The sequence below is a fragment of the Zingiber officinale genome, chromosome 9B (assembly GCF_018446385.1).
Source record: "Zingiber officinale cultivar Zhangliang chromosome 9B, Zo_v1.1, whole genome shotgun sequence".
NCBI classification, from domain to species: Eukaryota; Viridiplantae; Streptophyta; class Magnoliopsida; order Zingiberales; family Zingiberaceae; genus Zingiber; species Zingiber officinale.
The window spans coordinates 68,554,843-68,579,963 of NC_056003.1; the positions used below are offsets into that span (position 1 = coordinate 68,554,843).

Consider the following 25,121-nt stretch of genomic DNA (forward strand, 5'->3'; position numbering starts at 1 on the left):
GAACGGTATGAAGAAAGACATCATGGAGTTTGTAGCTAGATGTCTTGTTTTTCAGCAGGTGAAGGCTGAGCACCAGAGACCTGCAAGATTACTTCAGAGGATCCGTATTCTAGAGTGGCAATGGGAGCATATTACTATGGATTTTGTGGTAGGATTGCTTGTAACGCCCGTCCTCCCTGCTACTCAAGGGACGGGGCTACTTACTTACTTAACTATTCCAGGATACATGCATATTTAAAATTTCTTTCTTATAACATAAAGCAACGGAAATGTCATAAAGTTATACTGGAATGTAACATAAATACAATGGTTCATGTCAAACATAACAAAACATTATAGCAGGTTTTATTTGTCTCAGCCGAGCCACTGCCACACACACACCTTTTTGCCTCTCCTGCAGCTCCCTTAGGTCATCCATCCCTTGCCTTTATCTGTGGTACAAGGAAGTAAGCTATGAGCACATGAGCTCAGTAAGATTCTTTCCTACTCACAAAAACCGTATCTCAAGCATAATCATATAAGCATATCATCATTGAAAACATAATCATCTATCAATATGAAATGTGAGCATAATTTCTGTTTATGACATATCCTTATAAACCATGTTTCTAACATATCATAAATAAAGGAATCATATGAGAAGAGTCATGAGAAGCATAATATATCATCAGATTACATGAAACATAGAAGGACCATATCATATATGAATGGGTGTATTATGCAACATGTCCTTTTAAAACATATGTCATGTCGAGTGCAAGATGTTTTTAAACATATCTTTTAATACTTAAACATAATATCATCATCATGAGGGCTCGGCTAGTACCACATAATACATAAATACGCGCAATCCCTAGGACAGGGTAGCTAGCCCCGAACCTACTAGGGATCTAGACCCGTTCATAGTCCGTCGGCCTAGGGGCGTACTAAGGAGCCCATCCCTTTTTACTATACCCGTTCATAGTTCGTCGGTCTAGGGGCGCTTATGGAGTCCACCCTTGGTGCAAGCCATACAAAGTAAAGTACATGTCATGCATATCATATCATCATAACTGTCATATCATATCATCATAGATGTCATGCTCTTGTCTTAACATGAAGAGTGCTCTTAATCCCAACTTAAGGGAAGCAACTCTTTGCCATTTTATTATCATATCATAAGGCATACATTCTTGGCACATGGCCATCATATAAAACCATTATCATGCTTGGTTCATAAGCTTACATAAATGAGCATGCAACATATTTGAAATCATACATGCTTGAGTACATAGTCATCATAAGAATCATATCATGCATAATTCATAACATACATAATCAACATGTTACTGGTCTTATCATAAAGCATGCATACTTAAACATAAAACATATCATAAGGGTCATCATCATGCATAACTCATGAGCATCCTTAATTAAGTACATAACTTATCGTAGGCAACCATAATCATACATGGAAAACATTTACTAGCATCTCCTAGTTCATATTCTAGTATGTGAGACACCTAGCAAAGTCATGATTGGGTCTCTAACCCTAGTTTTATATGGTGGCCGAAAGTTACCATGCTTAGTTTTAGGTTACAACAACATATAAGCATGTGAACCTTAGATTAATTTCATATCATAAACTATAAAGAATATCATGAGCATAGGTAGTAGGTTCTAAGCTTCCTAGGCCTTTTAACTTGGTTGTGGCCGAACCTTTAAGTGCATGAAACTAAGTTCTATATGAGCATAAAACAGCAACTACTTTCATGTCATATCATAAAGAAAATTCATGGCTTGCTAAGTTTAAGTTTAAACTTTCTTGAATCCTAGGTTATAGAGTTCATAACAAAAGATAACTTCTAAAAAACATACACATGAATACTTAGCAAATTTCATAACATATCATAAGAAGTCTATGAACATATTAAATTAGGTTTTGAGTCTCATGAACCCTAAAACCTCATTATAGCCGAAACATCATATAACAAGAAGTAAACTTCTAAGCAACATATGAACATAAATACTTAGCCAATTTGATAACATATCATAAAGAAGTCCTATGAGCATGCTAGATTAGGTTTTGAGCTTTATGAAACCCTAAAACCTTATCATGACCGAAACTTCATAAGTCAAGAATATAAACTTCTAAGTAACATGTAACATGAACACCTAGCTAATTCCATCATATATCATAAAGAAGTCTATGAGCATACTAAATTGAGTTTGGAGCTTCATGAACCCTAAGAATTCATCATGGCCGAAACTTCATCAAGTAGGAAATGAACTTCTAAGCAACATATAAGCATGAGTTTCTAGCACATTTTACAACATATCATAAAAAGTCTATGAGCATACTAACTTAGGTTTTTGAGCTTCTTGAACCATAAAAATTTATCATGGCCGAAACATCATACAACAAGAAGTAGACTTCTAAGCAACCTTTGAACATGAATACCTAGCCAATTTGATAACATATCACAAGGAAGCGTATGAACATGCTAAATTAGGTTTGGAGCTTTATGAAACCCTAAAACTCTATCATGGCCAAAACTTCATAAACTAAGAAGTAAACTTATAAGCAACATGTAAACATAAATCTCTAACTAATTTCATAACATATCATATGGAGATCTATGAGCATACTAACTTAGGTTTTGGAGCTTCATGAACCCTAAAATTTCCATTGTGGCCGAAACTTTCTCAAGCAAGAGTTAAACTTTTAAACAACATATAAACATGAATCCCTAGCTAAATTCATAACACATCATAAATAAATCCATGAGCATGTTAAATTTAGTTTTAAGCTTCATGAACCCTACAATTTCATCATGGCCGAAACTTCCTCAAGCAAGAAAATGACTTCTAGACAACATATAAACATGAATCTCTAGCTAATTTCATAACACATCATAAATAAGTCCATGAGCATGTTAAATTAAGTTTTAAGCTTCATGAACCCTACAATTTCATCATGACCGAAACTTATAAAAGAAAAGAGAAGGTCAATAAACATATTCATAAGAAGATCAAGCTTAAAACATAATACACATAATTTTTTTTCTAACTAAATTCATATCATAACCTAATAAGATTCATGAGCATGGTTTCTTCTCTTTTTATTTTTAATTTCAAGAGTTCAAATCTTTCGAAATGTCGTAAGCGACTTGTACCACAGGTGAGGGAATACTTACATCCTTGTGGTTGATTTCCTTAGAGAGTAATCTTGTTTGTGGAGCCTTCCTAAAGAGGAGTCCTCCTTTGTTTTTGGATTTCGGCAATGGAGGTGGGGAGAGGGTTTGGTCACGGTGAGGAGAAGGAGGGAGGAGGAAGAGGAGAAAATGAAATCTCTTCTTTAATTTCCTCTTTTATTCTTCATGAGAGAAGGAAGGGAAAATGTACTTTTCCTTCTCCTTTCTTTTACTTCTCCTTAATGAAAAGAGGAAGCAAGAATCCTCTTTTCTTTTGAGAGAGAGAAGGCAACTCTAACAACTTCTCCTTCTCAATGAAAAAAAATAACTCTTTTCTTATTCTTAACTATATTGTCACTTCTTTCTTTAACAATAATTTCTCTTGGTCTCTTGGTTAACACATACATATATCTAGTAAGAGATCCAAGGTTCAAGCCTTGGTCATCTCTTTTTGGTTCCATTTTATTTTATTATTTTTTTTTTTTTGCAATTTTACACATAAGCCTATTATTTTTATTCATGATAAAAATATATTTAAAATCTTGCTAAGTACTCCATGGGTGTTACATTGCGTAAGACTTGACGAGGTTTGCTGATTAACATTTTGTGAATTTAGTTATAGGTATTGTCGTGGTGTCCTTATAATTTTGTTTTTGTTTTGTCTATTAAACTTTGCCTCCGGGAAAAAAGACATTTTTCCAAGAACAAAGCATATATCAATGTTTTCAAATTCCTTGTCTGTTTTCAACATTTTCCTAGACAAGTTCTTGTCATTTTGTCAATCCTGCCTATAACTCAGCAAGTCTGCATCCTAAATCAATGTTTAGATTGATTTTCCGCAGGTTTAGTTGATTTCTTATTGCCACAAGTATCTTTTAAGAATGTTTGTGACTGATTATTTAGAAACTCAATGATAAGGTCAATGAAATTCATTGATCTAATAGACAGGCACAGGCAAAGTAAACTTATTCTATAAAATATCGAAAGTAGGCGAATAATAATAAGGGAATTTTTCAAAATTTTTAGAAATTTTTTGGAAATTTTTCGGAGCTCGTATGAATTAGTTTACGGGGATAAAAACAGGACCTCGGGAAGGCCTATTTGGGCTACCCTATTTTAAAGAGGAAATGTTTATTTTCTTTAACTCATTCCCTTTTTCTTTTAATTTATTTTATTTTGATTTATTCCTCTTCTTCGCCCCGTGCCTCACCCGAGCTCCCTCACGCGACCTTCCCCTTGCGCCGATTGAGCCCTAACCGCACGGCGGTTTCCTCTACCTTCTCCTTCATTTTCTTCCTCCCGAGCCGCACACCCGAAGCTTTCTCCTCTTCTCCTCTCCTCTGCCGCCACCACAGCGACGTCGTGCCCTAATTGGGTTGTGCCGCCGCCGAGATTGCTTCGCCGCCACCGACCTAGTGCAACCGCCGGCGACGCACGGAGCAGTGCCTCACACCCTGGTGCCCTAGCATCTCTGCCAACGCCACTGACTCCTCTCGACTGCTTCTCTGTGTCGGCCACCGTTTTCCTCTGCCGGCGCCGATCCTCACCCTTGTGCCCTAGCCGACGCCTCTCTGATTCTCACTGTGCCCTAGGTTCTTCGCCGGCACGGTTCTGCTCGGGTTGTTTCCGGCCTGGAGCAAGGAGGATTTAAGTTATAGCTTTTCCCTCTCTGCCACATCTCGGCACAGCGCCGCCGACCGCACCAGTACATCTTCAATGTCGCCGGCCATCAGTTACAGTCGAGCCTTAGTTGGTTTTGGAGGTAAGTTGTGTGGTGTGGAATTTGGGTTATGGCTTGATCTGTGTTCATAATCTCAGTTCTTGACCTTGCTTGGACCAGTTGGTGGATTTCTTCTCTCTGTGTTGCTGCTGTGCCCTAGTTCACCACTGCCGGTGCCGCTCTCTTCTTTACAGCAGAGTGGTGATCTTAGAGGTAAAGGGAATAGGGAGGACTTGCTGTGGTTTTTTTGGTTACGGCAGAAATTTCAACTAGTAGCACTCCTGTTCCAGCAATCAACAGGGCTGTGACTTCAAGGTATGTTGTAGGAATTTAGCTACGTGTGGTAGTTATATAATGGATCATGTGTTGATGGGTTATGTGAATCTGGAATTCGTTAATGTTAACAAGAGGTGCTAATTTAGGTGAAGTCATTGATTTAAGTAGGATTGGGAGTTTAGTGGATTAACTGTGTTTAGTTGTAGATCAAGGATTAAATTGAATATTTTGGTTAGTTGTTTATTTATGGTTGGGTTATCTGGTGGTAAGTTGAAGACTGAATTGCCACTAGAATTGATTTAAGTATAGACTTAGATTTAAATGGAATGGATACTCTAGCTTCCTAATCGGATTAGGATTTAGTTTAGCTATTTTGTTTATAATAAAAATTAGCTAAATTATACGATTTATCACAGGACTTTGACGCGAGACGAGTATCTCAGAGTTAGATTTGGATCATTTTATCGGAGGCGGGTACTTTTGACTTATGTCATTTGATATACATAGTAGTGAATTTAACAAATTGCATTAATTATGTTCTTATTTGTTCCGGTTAATCACTACCTGAAAATTGTTACATGATTGATTGATTGCTTGATTTGCATCTCATGTATTCCTTACCTGTTGATACATGCTTATAGGGTAGTGATATACCATGCTTCACCATGTTCAGGACCTAGGTTTTATACCTTGTGTACCTTTGATTTGATTTGATTCGTTGACCTATGATGCATTTATATATGTATATGGATTAGGTCAGGATATCTTGTGGTTAGTTTCATGCACTATTTGCATGATTGCATGTTGTACGATAATTCGCTCCATTATTGTTGAGCACATCGCCAGTTACATGGATCTGCACACAACACCACTCATGGGTTAGTGGTCGATTCAGGCAGAGTGTGTGCAGCAGGGACTCTGTTAGGCACCGTTGGTCCGCTCATGGGTAGTGTGACACAACGTGTTAGCCGGCAGGGATTCCTCCCCGTCATCGTGTACCGGGAGTTGAGAGCATTGCGCTCCCCCATTTATGATTTGGGGTAGGAGGATAGTGTTGGAGCAATCCCAATGGTCCGCGGGACCATGTGTTTTGGTGTTTGGGCAAAGGGTTTAAGTTAGGTTCACCCTTGTATTTGATATGTGTATTTGAGTTGTGCAGGTTTGCAGGATACACATATGACTCAGGTTGATGGCTTCGGGTCCGGTGAAGGATGGAGCATCCGAGGGACCGTGGACAAGGCAGCGAGGACAAGGGCCGAGGGAAGCGACTTCGAGGCATACGCGAAGGATGGCATTGGGTACGAGCCGCGGGCTTGAATGCATCCGAGGGACGAGAGCCAAAGGAAGTAGGCTTGAAGGCAAAAGGTCAAAGCTGCAAAGGAAGAATCAAGTGAGTCATAAGGGTGAGGGTACGAGTGCACGAGAGATTGTACTCGGAGTAAAATATTAGTTTTTAGGGTTTTACTGTAGCAGTATTGTAGCGCTACTGTAGCGCTACTGTAGCAGTACTGTAGCAGTCGACTGCATGTTTTAGCAGTCGACTGGTGCAGTCGACTGGCAGCGAACAGAATGTGTGGAATCGAGCCGTTGGGATGTAACGGTCGAATTTCCACAGAGGGCAGTCGACTGCATGTTTTAGCAGTCGACTGGTAGGCGGGGTTTTCCAACCCGTGGCCTATAAAACCAAAGCTTGGGAGCTTGGTTTGAGTTGACGAAATAGAGGTGGTTAATCTCTATTAGTAGTCTACTTGTGCCCTAGCGTCAAAAGAGTTCTTGTGAGGGTTGTGGTGAGGTTTCTCCACCCACAAGGAGCTACGTGAGCTAGCCGGAGTTTGCCGGGGAGTAATCCACCGAAGGATCGGGATCGTCCACCTCAAGGACAAGCCGTGGAGTAGGAGCCCTAATCTCCGAACCACGTTAAACGAACGTGTCATTGGTTTGCTTGTTCTTTCCTTGTCTTTAGATTAGCTTTAGTATTCGTATTTGTATTCTTTGTATTCCGCTGTGCTAACGAATACGTAGGAAGCAACGATTTGGGGGCGCCGTCTATCCAACCCCCCCTTCAAGCCGGCCGTCCGATCCCCAACAAGTGGTATCAGAGCGAGGTTGCACTTCATCGGACTAACCACCGAGAAGAGCAACGCATAAGAAGATGGCCGGGTTGATTGTCCCTCCAAAGTTTGAAGGAGGAAGCCTTGTGGACATCACATTTTGGATGATGAAGATGGAAGTCTTCTTCAACACGGATTGGGACACCATGATGGTGGTAAAGGAGTCATTCAAAGTCCCAAAGAACAAGAAAGAAAAGAAGCTCCGAACACGACATTGGACGGAGGAGCAAACCTCACGATCGGAGGCAAACTCAAAGGTAATAGCAATTTTAATTGATTTATTGCCTCCTAATGTGATAAGTGGTGTAGGTAAATATGAGAATGCCCATGAATTGTGGAGCAAAGTGAAGAAATTACCATGGGAGGAATTTTTGCCTACACAAGAAGATGAAAAATCCGAAGAAAGTGATGAAGTGGTCCAAGAGGAGAAGAAGGACCAATCGGATGTGGAGAGCAATTCAACATCAAAAGAAGAAGAACCCAAGGAGATGGGTTTAATTGCTCAAGTTGAGGAGGAGGAAAATGAAGATGAGGCATTATCTACATCCTCAAGAATTGAAGAAAATTCCAAGGCAAGTGAAGAAGAAGAAGAGGTCTTGGAAGTGGTCAATCTAGCAAGCACCTCCACCGAAGTGAAGTCAAAGGACCACATAATTTGCTTCGGGTGTAATAAGAAGGGACACTACAAGAGTAGATGTCCTTTGGGTAAGAAAGAGGTAACTCCTAAACTCAATTCAATTCATTTTGAATCTAATTTGAGTTGTAGGAAGAAGAACGAGAAGAAGCACATTAGATGCTTCACTTGTGGTGAAATAGGGCACTACCACACCAAATGCCCAAGGAAGAGAGAGCTCAAAAGGTTGGGGCATTTAAGGATGTGGGAAAAGAAGTGGAGGAAGAATGGAGGCTCATGTCAAGGGGGAGCTCCAAAGGTAAAGGGTAAGGTAAACCCTAATTTAAATTTGAAGTCAAATTTAAATTCTTCCATGCATGTTAGGAAAAATAATGTTAATCATTATATACCCATGCAAAATTTTGGATTTAAATATCATGATAGGAATAGGGTTAATGTAGATCAAAACCCTAGGAAATCTATGCATGAAAAATCTAGAAACAATAGACCTAGGGAGACCCAAGGCATTAATCCCAAGAAGGGGAGACACATGCCTAGGAAGGGTAGGTCTAGGAATGTCCAATTTGGACAAATTAACTCTAGGGTTAGAAACCTAGAGAAGGAGAATCAAGCTTTAAGGGGAAAGCTTGATAAGTTGGAACAATTCCTTAAGAGATTTAATATTGGATCTAAGGAATTAAGGATGATGTTGGGTAACCAAAGACCCAACAATGATAGATCGGGCTTGGGATACCGATCTAGTTCCTCTAAGGCTAATGAGAGATCATGTGCTAGGGTGGCAAATGATCATGGCAAGGGAGAGGTCTCCAAGGCTAAGGGAAAGTCTTATGCTAGGGTTGCATATGACTATAGCAAGGAGAAGCCAATAAATGGCAAGGGAAAACCATTTAATGGTAAGGAGAAATTAACCAAGGACAAAGTGTCCAAGGTTAAGAAAGTTAGATTTGTAGGCCAAGTTTCACCGGGGGTGGACCGATGTGGCCTAGCCATTGTGGATGAGTCACCTAGGGAGGTGACTAAGGTTAAGAGCTCTAGGGGGAGCTCAAAGAGTCAATTTGGGACCCATGGCCAATGGATCTCAGGTGGGTTCTACTTGGGGGTCTAGAGGAGCCATGGAGTGTGCCAAGTGGTTTAGAGACGGACTTGAGTCTCAAACCTAGGGAATTGGCACACATGGTTTATGTTTCATGCAAGAAATATGACAATTGGGGTCATATTGCATGATAATTAGTTTTGGAAGTATAGATGCCATATAAACCAATGCTAGGGATGCATTGTGGGTTGGTATGGGCAAATACATCAAGAGGAAGCCAAAACTAGGACTTTAGGTCAAGGTTCAATTGAACTTTTAGCTAGTTTTGTATTTTGTGTCAATCTTGGGATTGGTGATAGATATATTTTTATATATATTTTTCCCAAGTAGATATTGATTTAATAGACCTCTCCACAAAATTTGGGAATTTTTGGAGGTCTGTGGAATTTCTGGCGCATTTCTGAAGTTGGCCAGAAAAGGCTGATTTTTTCATGAATAGTGTACTAGTCAACTGGTACAGTTACCAGTCAACTGGTAACACTGTTCACGAGCACAGAATGTCTCTGTAAGCTTGTTTTCATGGGGGTAGTCGACTGGTACTTCTTGCAGTCGACTGATACCAGTCTGAAAGTGTTTTCAGCACTAGATTTTGACCGGGTCAGCTCATATAGATGTATGCGATCCATGGGTGATACATACATGAGTTTAGGGTCATTTGGATGACAAGTTTTCAATAATTGGGATATTGTTGGAGAACTTTTTGGATGTTAGGCAAAGGGGGAGAAGTAAGGTTTAGTTAGGAAAACCTGAAAGTACCTTTGTGTAGGGGGAGCCTTGGGATAGGTTCTTAAAAAGCCCGTTGTAAAAATCCTAGCTCAATGGAGAGCTTAGGTAAAGGGGGAGCCTTGGGATAGGTCCTTCAAAAGCCTTATGTGGAAAATCCTAGCTCAATAGGAGCTTAGGTGTAGGGGGAGCCTTGGGATAGGTTCTTAAAAAGCCCTATGCATTGTTTCGGCGGTTGCCAAGTGTGTAGCTTTGGCAACGTAAGTCCATTCGGCGTTGTAAGTCCAAGTGTGTAGCCTTGGCATCGTAAGTCCATTCGGCAGTGTAAGTCCAAGTGTGTAGCCTTGGCAACGTAAGTCCATTCGGCGGTGTAAGTCCAAGTGTGTAGCCTTGGCAACGTAAGTCCATTTGTTTTAGCATGTTTATTTGCTATATGTTTTCCCTAACTTAAACGTATTGCCAAACACCAAAAGGGGAGATTGTTGGAGCAATCCCAATGGTCCGTGGGACCATGTGTTTTGGTGTTTGGGCAAAGGGTTTAAGTTAGGTTCACCCTTGTATTTGATATGTGTATTTGAGTTGTGCAGGTTTGCAGGATACACATATGACTCAGGTTGATGGCTTCGGGTCCGGTGAAGGATGGAGCATCCGAGGGACCGTGGACAAGGCAGCGAGGACAAGGGCCGAGGGAAGCGACTTCGAGGCATACGAGAAGGATGAGCCGCGGGCTTGAATGCATCCGAGGGACGAGAGCCAAAGGAAGTAGGCTTGAAGGCAAAGGTCAAGGCTGCAAAGAAGAATCAAGTGAGTCATAAGGGTGAGGGTACGAGTGCACGAGAGATTGTACTCGGAGTAAAATCCTAGTTTTAGGGTTTTATGTAGCGATCAGAGCGCCATCGTAGCGATCTTGTGCGCCATCAGCAAGATCGTTGCGCCGATGTTTTGGCGCCGATCGGTAGTGCGATCGCGCCGATCGGCATCGTCGTATCGTGGAATCGAGCCGTTGGGATAGCGAATTTCCACAGAGGGCGCCGATCGCATGTTTTAGCAATGATCGGTAGGCGGGTTTTCCAACCCGTGGCCTATAAAACCAAAGCTTGGGAGCTTGGTTTGAGTTGACGAAATAGAGGTGGTTAATCTCTATTAGTAGTCTACTTGTGCCCTAGCGTCAAAAGAGTTCTTGTGAGGGTTGTGGTGAGGTTTCTCCACCCACAAGGAGCTACGTGAGCTAGCCGGAGTTTACCGGGGAGTAATCCACCGAAGGATCGGGATCGTCCACCTCAAGGACAAGCCGTGGAGTAGGAGCCCTAATCTCCGAACCACGTTAAACGAACGTGTCATTGGTTTGCTTGTTCTTTCCTTGTCTTTAGATTAGCTTTAGTATTCGTATTTGTATTCTTTGTATTCCGCTGTGCTAACGAATACGTAGGAAGCAACGATTTGGTGGCGCCGTCTATCCAACCCCCCCTTCAAGCCGGCCGTCCGATCCCCAACAGATAGGTGTACTCCGACAGCATCCCGTCCACTCGGTCACTCATCAGGAGTAGTGACGACAGAGTGCACGGTTGTCACAACCCTACCCACTCGGCCTCACTATTGTGTGAGATGATCGACTGGCGTCAGGGGTGACGAGGACGCATCATTGGCATCATATGCATGATGCATTATTTCTTGTGTTTGTGTTTGCTGCATTTATATGCTGCATATTGTTTGGATACCTATGTTTGACATGCATACAGGATTTCCCTATCACTCGGACTGTTTGACCTTATACTCAGGTCCTGGTTAGTACAGTATTCTCCTGTTTACTTCAGTATTCTCCTGTTTACTTCAGTATGCATTTACCTTTATTACATTAGGAGACTGTACGCATGATTAGTGCTAGGTGTTATTTCCTTACTTTGTATATCAGTTGTACCTGCTGAGTGTTGGACTCACCCCGCCTCCATTGTTGTTATATTTCAGGATGATGCTGTTAGGAGAGAGTTCTAGTTGCTGGTCCCCTGAAGACCCCGAAGACTTATGGATCTTTTGGTTTTGTTTTGCTTCTTATTTGGCCATGTTTACACTTGGTTTTGTTTGATACCTGGATATTGTTTGTATTGTCCTTGTTGATGGATTTTTGTTAGATTTGTTCTACTACATGCCTGCCTAGACGGCAGAAGAGGTAAGTTGATCTTATTGTCGGATTTGAGCTTTACGAGTGTAGTTGAGTAGGGTTGATTTCGAGTCAGGGTATTATTATGCTGTTTACTTGTCATATTAACTGCGTGGTGATGATTTATTTATTGTTATTATTCCAGCCACATGTGGCTGAGGTATATAGTGTTTGTAGAAAGTTTTAGATTGTCCGCCGTACAGGGGAGATGCTGCCAAAATTTCTTCGGACAGGGACTCCTCCGGGGCGTGACAATTTATTTGGTATCAGAGCCAAGTTCGCGAGTCAAACTGGGCATTTTCGGATTTTCGTTATGGATATGTTTTGGATTTCCGTTTCGGATTTATATGGATTTCCGGCGATTTTCTCGTTCGGAATTTTGAGGTTAAATTGGGGACTGGACAGCGACGGAACATCTCCAGACGGCAAATAGGTATGATGTTTATTTTATGATTATTATACTGGTAGTAATATCTGTAATATAACTTAACATATATGAGGAGGTCTACGCGTATTGCGGCGAGACGTGGTGCTGGACGACCACGTGCGAGGACCACGGGATCTCTGGATATGCCAGAGATGCCTACTGTAGATGAGTCTGTCAGTCAGGGACAGACTCAGCATACTGCGGGCGCGACAGGCTCTCAGACCCCGACGGCTCCTATAGAGGTACCTACCTCGGTTACGCCGAGTGTACCTATCCCTACTGTAGTTCCGGTATCATCAGAGGTACCATTGGCGTTTCCGATATCTACTCCAGCGCAGCCTACAGCGCATTCAGTACCACCGCCACCTGGACCTACAGTGTACCCGACACCAGTGGCACCTGTGCCCCCAATACCTATTGTAGCAGCAGCTGCTCCACATCCGGTACCATTACCTACTGTACCTCCAGCTGCAGCCACTTTTGTTCACCCTATAGTACCACCGACGGCTTATGCTCCAGTTTATTCTGCAGCACCGGGAGTACCTCCTCCGGTTTATTCCGCGGTACCACTTGTAGCACCAGTTCCAGTGGTTCCGCCAGTTCCTGCAGCCGTCCCGACACAACTCACTATATTGTCGTAGCACGAGCTAGGATTCCAGCATTGGCTGAGTCGATGAAGACTCGATTCACTCTTTTCTGAGGAGACCTTGATCCGGGTATGGCCCTGTCATGGCCTCGTCGTGTCCTCGGCAATCCCACCACAAAGTCCATGGTAATGTGATCCCACTTCCACTCAGGAATAGGAATCCGCTAAAGTAATCCGGCAAGTCTCTGGTGCTCAGCCTTCACCTGCTGACAGATAAGACATCTAGCTACAAAATCCTCGATGTCTTTCTTCATACCGTTCCACCAATAAGAACACCTCATGTCTCGATACATACGAGTCCCGCCTAGGTGGATCGCAAATCGAGAGCGGTGAGCTTCCTAAAGTAGTTCGTGTAAGACCGGATGAGACTGAGGTACGCATAATCTGTCTCGGAAGTATTTAATACCCTCCTCGTCTCGTGTGAACTCGGTCTGCTGCCCGGAAGCTATCTACCTGCAAATAAACTACAAATACTTATCAACAGCCTAGGGCTCTCGTATCCTCGTCCTGATCAACGACTGAGCAACCATAGTAACAAGAATACCCTGCTCTGTAGATCCCTGCTCCTCAAGGTCTAACTCAGAAAAACTCTGAATCAAGTCCGTGACTGAAGTACGGTGGCAAGCCAAAGTCCCTCTGGACTTCCTGCTAAGTGCATCGGCAACCACATTAGCTTTCCCCGGGTGGTAGCTAATGGTACAATCGTAGTCCTTCAGGAACTCCATCCACCTCCTTTGTCGGAGATTAAGTTCTTTCTGGGTAAAAATGTATTTGAGACTCTTATGATTAGTGAGAATCTCAAATGTAATGTCGTACAGATGATTACGCCAAATCTTCAAAGCATATATGATGGCGGCTAACTCCAGGTCATGAACTGGGAAGTTCTTCTCATGCTCCTTCAGCTGACGAGAAGCATAAGAGACCACTCTGCCGTGCTGCATCAGAACAGCGCCCAAACCCTGAAGTGACGCTTCGGTGTAGAGTACAAATCCGTCCTCTCTAGAAGGTAAAACCAAAACTGGGGCCGACACTAATCTCCGCTTCAGCTCCTGAAAGCTGGTCTCGCAATCCTCGGACCACATGAACTTCACGCCTTTCCTGGTAAGGCGTGTCAACGGCATAGCAATACGAGAAACCCTCAACAAAACGTCGGTAATATCCTGCTAATTCCAGTAAACTGCGGATCTCCTATATAGACTTCGGCTACTTCTTCTGGCAACATCCCCTATCTTCTATAGGTCCATTTATATGCCCCTGTTAGAGACAATGTGTCCCTAGAAATCCCACAAAAGACAATCAAAATACGCACCACTGAACTTCGCTCACAGATATTCTCGTCGAAACATCTCCAGAACAATGCGAAGATGTTGTTCGTGATCCACCTCGAATCAGAAATATATCACAATATTATCAATAAGACAATTATCACTATTCCAAAATTCCCTAGGAATACCAGAAATCATTGAGTCCCAAAAATATCTAAGACACTGATAAACCTAAATAATGATACCATGGCCCCATAATGTTCGTACTACAAGCATAGTCAAAAGTGAGATCACTGGCAACAAGTCTGTAATATGATCATCAACTACAAATCACCAACTCCATAAATATCAAGACATTCTACTTCTCATATCACTATCAACATCAAGCACCAAATAATATATCACCAATAAATCATCAAAAATCAACATATCACAATATTTGATCTCACAATATCTTCAATCTCAAACCATCCTCAACATCATTCATACTTGATAATTTTCCAACAACCAATTCTTATCATAGTGTACTATCAAGATGTAGCAATATATCACAATCCTATCCTTCTTTTCCACATTGGAGTGCATTAGACGACAGAAAGAACAAATTTATCTACTAAACTACAATGTTTCACCAATCTAGAACTAATCCCCTCACGACACCTAAAACATCAATTTCAACTCACCTCTGGTTGTATATTTTAATACGTCTCACAATCACCAACACAAAACTATCCTACATACACTACAGTACCCTCAAACAATATGAGATCACTACCTTACCATAATTCAACTCACCCCTCCATAGCAATTTCTACTTGTTCTTTTTAGCCGTGACTCGAGCACTGCAACCCAAGCTACCTCTCCTCATTATAGAAGCCATCAACAATAACATATATCTTCTTGCTACTATAGCAGCAACTAAAAAAAAACGAACCCTCAGGAAATGCTTTTGATAACCATTATCAATCCTCAACATAACAAGCACGAACACTATTCTCAAAGAATGCATCTTCATACCAATTTAACTATCTCAACTAGCATTATATACTCAATTCAAATAGACTTACTACATCACATCATTCTCTCTTTATCTATAAAAGAGAGAAATAAGTCTAGATTTGTTATAAATAATCTACTATATCCTAGCTGTTGCCATGGACTAGTTTACATCCTTTTCCGTGCTAACATTACTACTCCTTAAGGGTTCCTCATTTAAGAGTAGTAACTAAGCAACACACTCATGTTACCCACTATTATGAGGATAAGCATGGTTAAAGTTGATTAAATAACTAATTGCAAACATCACATTCCTAAGTAGCTTTTGGATAGGCAACTTGACCAATTAAACTTTAAGCCTCGGGCAATTGGTTTTTAAGTTACATACATGTGATATTGTTCAAGCACCCTTTCATTCCATGGTTTTAAAAAATATATATATATATTGGTACATTACTGATCTCCCTAACACAACAACAAGAAGCAAATAAACTGAATTTCAATGACGCACAGACATGATATTCCATTGTGACACTATGAAGTAGTACAAAAACAATAAAATTTATACTAAAAGTGTGATTAATGTATATTTGTTGGGTGCTTTGCTAAATATAGGTGGATAAGCAATATGGAACACCAAACCAGCAAAAGTTGAACATGAATTTGACCACATGACTAACTGCAAATTGTGCATCTAAAGTATGGTTTTATGTTCATGCTTCATCTCAATCATTGGTAATACATCACTTGTTCTAAAAGCTGATTCAGTTGCAAACATAAAGCTTCCATGATCAAATTCAATCACAAGACTCTCCATAGATTAATGTATAATAACAAATCTACTAAACAGTCTCACAAAAGGAATAAACAAAGAAACGGTGCTAAATGTCTAGCCCACGACCAAAATAGATAGTTTATATAGATTATAACTACTAAGAAGACAATAAACTAACATTGTCAGCTTCTACCCATATCCTTGCCGCATTCAATTCATCATCCGCAAATTAACAACATTGCAAGTCAATAATAGTAGCCACGCCCAAAGTGTGCACCGCCATATGATGGATACGTGCCATCATTGTAATTTGGACCATAATAATCGCGTCCATAGAACCCACCTATTCCAAAATCTCTATAACGAGCTCCCTCATGCCTTGAATCAGGGTTGTCAGAATGAGCGCGAACCCTATTTTCATATTCCATATACTCAGAATCATGTTCCATCATAGAAAATGGTTGTTTCATATCTGTTAAATTATATCACAGATATTACTACAGGTATAAACAATTACCAAAATGACATAATACCTAATTGCTGTCTGGAGATGTTCCGTCGCTGTCCAGTCCCCAAAATGACCTCGGAATTCCGTACGAGAAAGAACAAACACCGGAAATCCATATAAATCCAAAACGGAAGTCCATAACATAATCGAAACGGAAAAATCCGTGCAACCCAAAATAACTGCCTAGACCAATATGTCTCGCAACTAGGGCTAGTATAAAAATGTCCAAAATACTAAAAGCAGGTATCACACCCTGCTCTGATACCAATAAATTGGTATCAGATAAATCTCAAAAATCCAACACATAGCAAGTATCGTAAGCTCGCTCTGATACCACTAAATTGTCACGCCCCAGAGGAGTCCCTGTCCGAAGAAATTTCGGCAGCATCTCCCCTGTACGGCGGACAATCTGAAACCACAGGCGACTGGAATTATAACAATAAATAAAAACAATCACCACGCAGTTTATATAGATATTCAGCCTCTGGCTGTCACAACCACGCAGTTAATAATAGCAATCACAAACAATAATACTCTGACTCGAAATCCACCCTACTCAACTACACTCGTAAAGCTCAAATCCAACGAACTCACCTCTTCTGCCGTCCAGACAAGCATGTAATAGAATAAAATCCAAATCATACCAAAAGTCCATCAAACGGAAGGATTTCAAACAATATCCATATGTAAAATCCAAAACAAGACTAAAACAAAGTCTGATAGAGAAAAGCTAAAATAAAATAACAACTCAAAGACCAGCAGATGGACTAGCACTACGTGCTGTGGGGACCAGCGACTGGAACTGCTCCTGACAGCCTTAACCTGAAAATATATCAACAATGGAAACGGGGTGAGTCCAACACTCAGCAGGTACAACTGATATGCATAATAAAACAAATAACAGACAACACTAATCATGCGTATACGGTCTGAATACGAGAAGGATAAATGCAATCAAACGAAATCGGAGATAAGCGTACTAACCGAATCAAAGTACAAAGGTACAGGTCGTCGGGAAGTCATAATCTCAGATGCGTCAATCATACGATCCATATAAACGCAGCAAGTAAACGCAGAATCATAAACAATAAATGCAATAAATGATGGTGACCGCACTCGATATCATCGCCTCGATGAGCGGAGTAGACGAGATCTTTGAGTACTCGCCCTCCGATCCCAAATCATAAATGGGAGTTCAACGCCTCATCTCCAGACACAACGACGGGAGGATATCTCTGCCGGCTACCACGCCATGAGTCGACCAACGGAGCCAAACAGTCCACCATCTACGGCCATTACTACACTAAATGCCAGCCAAACAGAGCGGAATCGCCGAGTCACTGCACTAACGGAGCTAAATAAAGAACCGCTACACACCTACCGATATACCACTAACCCACGGGCGGTGGTGGTGTGCGATCGTGACGGTGATGGGCTCAACCATAGTGGAGCCGACAATCGCACAGCATGCAATCATGATGCATGACACTAAGCATGGCAATCTCATGAATAACATAGTAATGACCATATAAATAATACAAAGTGTGTACCACTGGAAGATGTATCAGATAGAAGGTACATAAATCAGATAGGGCATCAAATAAACCCTAGATCCAGAAGATAACATAGCATGTGGTTAGGTCACTACCTAAAGCATATATGATCAGGTAAATAATATGTAGTGCAGAATAAATAAACAAGCAATCATGTAACTATCATGTAGTGACCAACCGAAACAAAATGATTACACAATCACTGCTATATGTTAAACATATTATTATGCATATCAAAGACATAAGTCAAAGTATCCGCCTCCAATAAAGTGGTCTAATCCGATAATCAAGATACTCGTCGAGATACCGTCCCGAATCAAAGTCCTGTGTCGAACATATAGATATATTTTATTTAGTCACAATTCAAATGAATTTGAATAGCTTAATAAAATCCACGAAACTAATATCAGGGAAAACCCTAATTAACATAACCAATTGCCTACCCAAAATTAATTCTAACCATTGACTAAGGTTAATGGTCTTAACCCTAACCGTTCCATTAGATTCATTTAAAACCAACTCAATCTGTAACAAGGATCCGCCCTCAATGTATCATCCTATAACCAAATTAGGTACGTATCAATTCATACATAAAACACATTTTCACCTCAAATCACAGCTGGAGAAGATTCGCTGTTGCAGCACAGTAGACGAAGTTGCTGCCAATAATCCTATCCGAAGCGAGGTGAAACCGTTGCCACAGTTATGTTGCCTACACTGCAAAGAACTACTTCTCCCTATGTGTCAACATCCCAGTCAAAAATCTAATACCCAAATATGCCTTACCTGCACGAAGCCAAGTTCTTCCTCTGGTTTTCTCTCTGCCGGCGTTAGGGAACAGCAGGGACAGTAACAAAAGTGATCACCGGAGAGATCGAACACTGCTCGGGAAGCAATCACAGTGCTGTATGGGTGTCGGCTGTGGCCCAAATCTAGGGCACGGTGTGGCTCGGAAAGGAGGAGGAGTCGGCCGAAGAACTAAGGCTGAGGAAGGCCGGCGGCAGCGCTGCTCCTGTCCGGTGAGGGTAGCGGCTTCGGCAGGACTCAATGGCGGCCAACGGATCGTGCGCGGCGATGAAGAGTGGCTGTGAGGCGACCAAGGCTCGGCGGCGGGCCAACGCTAGGGCACCGAGACACCAAATCTGTAGAGGAAGAGGACTGTGGTGGCACCGGCTAGGGCTCAGGCGAGTGGAGTTCATGTGGCCGGCGGCGTCTCAGCGTCGGAACGGCAGTGGCGCGCGTGAGGGAGGAGAGGCTAGGGCATGCGGTGGCATCGGGAGGGCAGGCTCGGCTTCACCGAGAAGAGGAGAAGATGAAAGGAGGAACCGCTACAGCCGGCGGTTAGGGCAAAGAGAAGAAAAGAGCAAGGCGGCGTCGGGGAGAAGAGGGCTGGGGTGCGCGAGGGAGAAGAACAGAAACGGCGTCGGGGAAAGAAATAAGAGAAAAAGAAAAGAAAAAGGAAAAGGAAATAAAACTTTTCCTCATTAAAATAGTTTTTCCGGGCTCCGTTTTTATCCCTGTTAACTCGTCCATACGAGCTCCAAAAAATTCTCAAAAAATTTCCAAAAATTTCGGAAAATTCCCTTATTAAGATTCGCCTATTTTCCGGTATTTTACATGGAACCACTTACCAAGAGGTCCAAGGTTCAATCCTTGTTCATGCCTCTTTTTGGTTCTTTTTCTTTTATATTTTTGAAAATCCACATAAGGCCCATACTATATCATGTATAAATCTATTTGAATTATTAAGGCCCATTTTAATCATGCATAAATCTATAGTAATCATGCATAAATCTACATGAATTATTAGAGATCCTATGGGTGTTACACATAACCGGACCCTCATTTTGAGATTATATTTAAGTATTATATGATATTTATTTTAAAAGACATCTTGTACATGACATGACGCATGTTTTGAAAGACATCTTGCATATACTTTTATGATATGATATGATATGACATGACGCTCTTATATGATATGATATGATATGACATAATATTCTTATATGATATGATATGATATGACATGATGCTCTTTTATGATATGATATGATATGATGCTCTTCTACATGATATGATGTTTTAGATGATTATGTCTCCATGCTATATGCTTATGTGATTATGCTATGATACACGGGTTTTTGTGAGTAGGAAAGGATCTTACTAAGCCTGTGTGCTTATAGCTTACTTTCCTTGTACCGCAGATAAAGGTAAAGGATGGATAAACTAAGGGAGTAGCAGAAAAGGCCAGAGATGTGTGTTGTGGTGGCTCGGCTAAGGAAAAGACCTGCTTATGTTAATCTATGCTTGATATGAACTATGCCTACCTTATGTTAATGTTTTGCATGATTACTTGATATTTATTCATGCTTATGTTGGAAATTGATATCATGACTTTTTAAATTTAAAATTATGCTTAACATGCTCATATGATTATAATTGTTTAGATAATTAGTTATTGGTGTTTAAAAGAAAAGTAAATTAAAAACACAAAAGAATATAAAAATTAATACTTCTGTTGCTTAAGAATAAATTAATATGCATTCATGTATGTTTGTAAGTAACCCCTACCCCTAGCAGGAGGGGCGGGCATTACAATTTCAATGGTTTTTTCCTATCCATCTTAGTCGTGAGCTACTTTTTATAACTTATAAGGAACTGATAACATGATCTTCTGTGTATGACACCACACACCATGTTATTTACAATATAAATTAATTGAACAACTACACTTAGCATATAAATGTAGACATTTGACCAATGTGATTCTTTATTTCAAAATAAAATATTTACAAAAAGCTAGACTTTTAGTATATACTCTAACATCGACGCCTCCGATCACCAGCATTGGTTGCTATCAGCATGAGGCATTGTCGGTCCCCATCCAACTTCAATCGGCCATGCATCCACAGCAGCCGGATGTGTTTCCCTCATGGCCTGCTCCACGGTGTTGCATCACCGCCCCTTCTCTATCTCAGCTTGACACCATAGTAACCACAGTCGATCCCACCTCTTTTCCCTACTTCCTTCGAGTTGGAGCCCTAGTGCTATTGCCGCTCCGATGCAATGGCTTGTTACCATAACAACAAATAGATTTTATCCAAGAGAAAGCTGTAGATTCGAATTAAGGTAAGTTATGAATAAAATTTGATTAACAGAGATCAGTTTTCCATTTTGTGTATTGGGATGAGGAGTTTTGATGTTTGACTGGTCCTTTATAGCTTCGGCTAGCACTGTTCGTCGGTGAACCATAGTTTTGGCCATCCTGTTATGACAGCGAAACTCCTCCATCCGTGAGTTGATAGAGGAGAAATCCAATTTTGGTGACTTTTAGAGTTGAATTTAATTCTACTTTGATTTGATTTGTTAATTGATGATGTTGTTAAGTTTGGTTGTATATGGATTACTAATATGAATGTGAATTGGTGGAAGAAATGATTGTGTTGATTGGGGATTATTAGATTTGTTGATATGATTAAACCTAAACTAATCATGTGGATGGACTATGTAGGTCGGGTTTATGATGCTTGATAGTTGATTCAAGTTAGCTTAAACTAGTGTAGTTGTGATTCTTTGTGGACGGGTTGATCGATTGATAATGAAGTAATTGAGTTTTAGATTGATCATGCTCTTGACATAATGGTCATTGTAAGGAATTAGAGATGTTCATATTGATGTAAATGAAGATTATTTAATCTGGGTAAAAAATAAGACATGGAAATCTCCAAGATAATGGTTGTGTGTTACTGGGAGATTGAATGGTTTCTGGATAACGAATATGTTCCGCCAGAAGAGAGGCTATGTGCCATTACGAGAGTGTCTCTAATTCATTTGGAAGAGCGGCTAAGTAAATTTTAACAACTTTGTTAACATTGATCGCTCAGAGAGCAGCTATGTAAGGTGTAACAATCTTCTTAGCAATAATTGCTCAGTGTGCTTGCTGACGCACAAACCATTTTTCCTAAAGTATGAATTGGATGTTCTTATTTAATCTTTACGACTAATTAGTATTTTGCTCTAGCCTTCGTATAATCTATGTGACATATGTGATTTTTGTGACCAATTAATATTTGGCTTTGGCCCTGTGACATGATCATCTTGTAGTCTATGTGACTAACATGGTCTATATGACCAGATAACCTTTATAAATTAACTTGGACGAGTGACAAATGTTGGTGTTAAGAAGGTGAAAGGGTGCCTCTTCCCCTTCACCTTCCAACCCTTTATCATTCCTCCATTAATGGAGGTAGAGGAAGATGAAGAGTCATCTTCCTCTATAAAATAGGTGTCTAAGGCAATTGGTGAGAGGTGGAAAAAAATGAGATGAGCACAAGAGAGAGGGGGCTTGCTATGTGCGAGTTTTTGGGCAAAGTCAAAGAGAATGGGTTCACCCCATATGAAAGGTCTCTGTGAAGGTTCGTTCATATGCACAAGATTGAAAGAGGCATGAAGAACATTCAAGATTGGTTTGTCTAATCTCGAAAGAGGGATTTAGTTTGTGAACCATGAAGAGCTTTTCGATTGGTTTGTGATCGTTCTTTTGACAGTAAGTCTGAAGATTATATTTTGTCATCGATAGTGGATCTGCGGGAGATTATAATAAGTATTTACAGTTTTCATATTTCTGTATTTTTCATATTTAAAACTGTCAAAAAGGGTGCATAAAATCTAGTTCATGTGGCCATCAATCCACAACTCAACACACTCCACCACCTGTCATTGCTCACTATCTAGGGGATTAGCCGAAGTGAATATACTTGAGAAATAGTCAACAATAATTTTGGCTATGCTGCTTTTGTTCGAACACATCAAATCCATGAGACGACACCAACCTAGTGATAAAGTTTTTCTCTTCTCTTAGATGCACAAGCATGAAAATATTTAGAGTTCCTATCACCATGTGCTAGCCAGTTAACCCTACTCCATTGTCTCCAATAAGACTCTTCCTCTGACGTCAATATATCAATTTGATTCTCCAAATAATTAATCTGACTTTTTCACTCACACCACTTGTCATGCGTCTTAAGAATATTCAATTGGTCCCTTTTATTCTTTAGTTGACGAGGGAGAATACGAAACCGAACATTCGCCCATTCGCGGAGTACCTATTTACAGTTACAAATATGTTCTGGTAAAGATAGTAAAACATCTTGTTTGCACAGCCCCTCTGCACCATGTCGTTGCAATCTGGTTCAGAGGCACAATGTTGTTCGAACCTAAAATGCCTGATAGGGCGGGTGACAAACGACTGGCGAGCCCAATTCCATAAAAACTGGTCTCTGGTCCAAATGATAGAATTCCAATGTAAGAGCTCAGATTACTAGATACAACACTCTCCAATTGAACATGGTCACACAACAGTCTAGCATTTCAAAGATAATGTTCTCACTTGAGCGGCGATTAACCCAAGTGAAGAACTCTCCACTGGCATGCAAGTCTTGTAGTGCACAATCATCCAAGACATCTCAAAAAGCCTGAAATTCAACGATCCTCAAATTCCCTCCTATCTCCCTATCATAACATATCTCAAAATCCCCTCCCACCATCCATGGAATACCATTCATCCCATGTAACTCATTCAAACGTCGAAGCAAATCCCAAGAAAGATGTCAACTACTAGAATCTGGGTTGCCATAAAATCTAGTAAACCTCCATTTCTTGATTCACCACGCTGTCAACGTGTCTAGATGTATAGGAATGGATAGGCACATCAAAGGGGTCTTATCAGTCCTCCACTTCTCTCACTGTAGTTAACAACAAACATACCAGAAAAATCTAGAGTAGCTTTCCACCATTGTATCTGATGCTCCCTCATTTTCGATTCTAAAATGAAAATGAGGGATGGGTCCTTTTCATCGATAAGGCGCTTAAGCTCTCGGAACGCCCTTTGGTTCCCAAGTCCTTTGGCATTCCAAACAATGTAACTCATTGATGTCGGTGGGGTTGCTTAGCAACCACCGCTGTTAATTCATTATCTACCAATTCCCATACTTCCTCACATGATCGTTTTTTTTTAGAATATTGCTACTGTCCAAAATTGTGTCAAAGCCTATGGCCCCATTATCACAATTGGGAGATCGCAAGGTAGGTTTTGGGCAAGGGACCCTACCTTACGCACCTGCCTTTTCAATTTCTTTTCCTTGTATGTTTGTATGATGTGTTCTTTCCCCTTATTCTCACCCTAATCCACCACAACTGAAAGTCCCCGACAGCCTCGCCCATTGTACCTTGACTAGGCATTGTATCCTTCCTGATACAACTCCAGATCAGCTTCAAACCAATGAGACAGTACTGCAAGTCGAGATGTACGTCCCGAACCACGAGGAGCATGAAGAGGGCTTGCACGTGCCAACCGAGCTGATAATGAAAACAGAGGTCAAGCAAATTCAACATGCTGTACAAGCATTGACATCTCGTATCTTGGAAGGGCAGGCTATAGAGTTACAATCGATGCCATAACGAATGATCAACTTCATACAAGTCGACCCTAAAATGGGCCAATTAGCTGCGGAAGAATGGAATATTATGATGCAACATGTTCCTAGCCAAATACCATACTAGAATTGTGGGAAAACACATCATTCTGGTTGGAATTAGTGTGCCATTTAATGTCACCTACATTTTGGACGAATTCCCAAGTTGGAGGACAGCTAGAGGGAGTGTGCATAAAGACTTGCATTCATCATATTCTCTTTCCATGCATTGGAAACTACCATTTGTTGGAAAGGGAGTGTGCATGAAGACTTGCATTCATTATCTTCTCTTTCCATGCCTTGGAAACTACCATTTTCAGTTCTATATAATGTCTTGAGTAGATATCAAAAGGGGTAGAAAATATTATATTTTGAGAGAGTTTTCCTCCTTGTTGTTCTTCAGCAACTCTGCAGGGATTACGGGTGAGCACTTGTAATTCTCAGCACTTTTATAATATCGGTTCTTGGTTTTGTTATAATCATTGGGTCGATATTCTCCATTGTTCTCATAATATTGGTTCTTGATTCTCTATAATCAACGGGTCAATATTCCATCCCTCTGAAACCTCCTTTGGACGATCTCAGAA

General features: G+C 40.9%; 1 long non-coding RNA gene across 3 annotated transcripts; it reads right to left on the minus strand.

Annotated features, from left to right (window-relative positions):
• Nucleotides 1–389: 389 nt before the first annotated feature.
• On the minus strand, nucleotides 390–19,466 carry LOC122024420. Of its 3 annotated transcripts, none has more exons than XR_006123423.1 (3): nucleotides 18,845–19,466; nucleotides 18,666–18,775; nucleotides 390–431 (listed from the first exon to the last, which is right to left on the minus strand). It is a non-coding gene; the product is annotated as an uncharacterized LOC122024420 (long non-coding RNA). The 3 variants fall into 3 exon arrangements; XR_006123421.1 differs by lacking the exon at nucleotides 390–431 and adding an exon at nucleotides 18,325–18,382; XR_006123422.1 differs by lacking the exon at nucleotides 390–431 and adding an exon at nucleotides 18,325–18,382 and having other exon boundaries at nucleotides 18,666–18,785.
• Nucleotides 19,467–25,121: the final 5,655 nt, after the last annotated feature.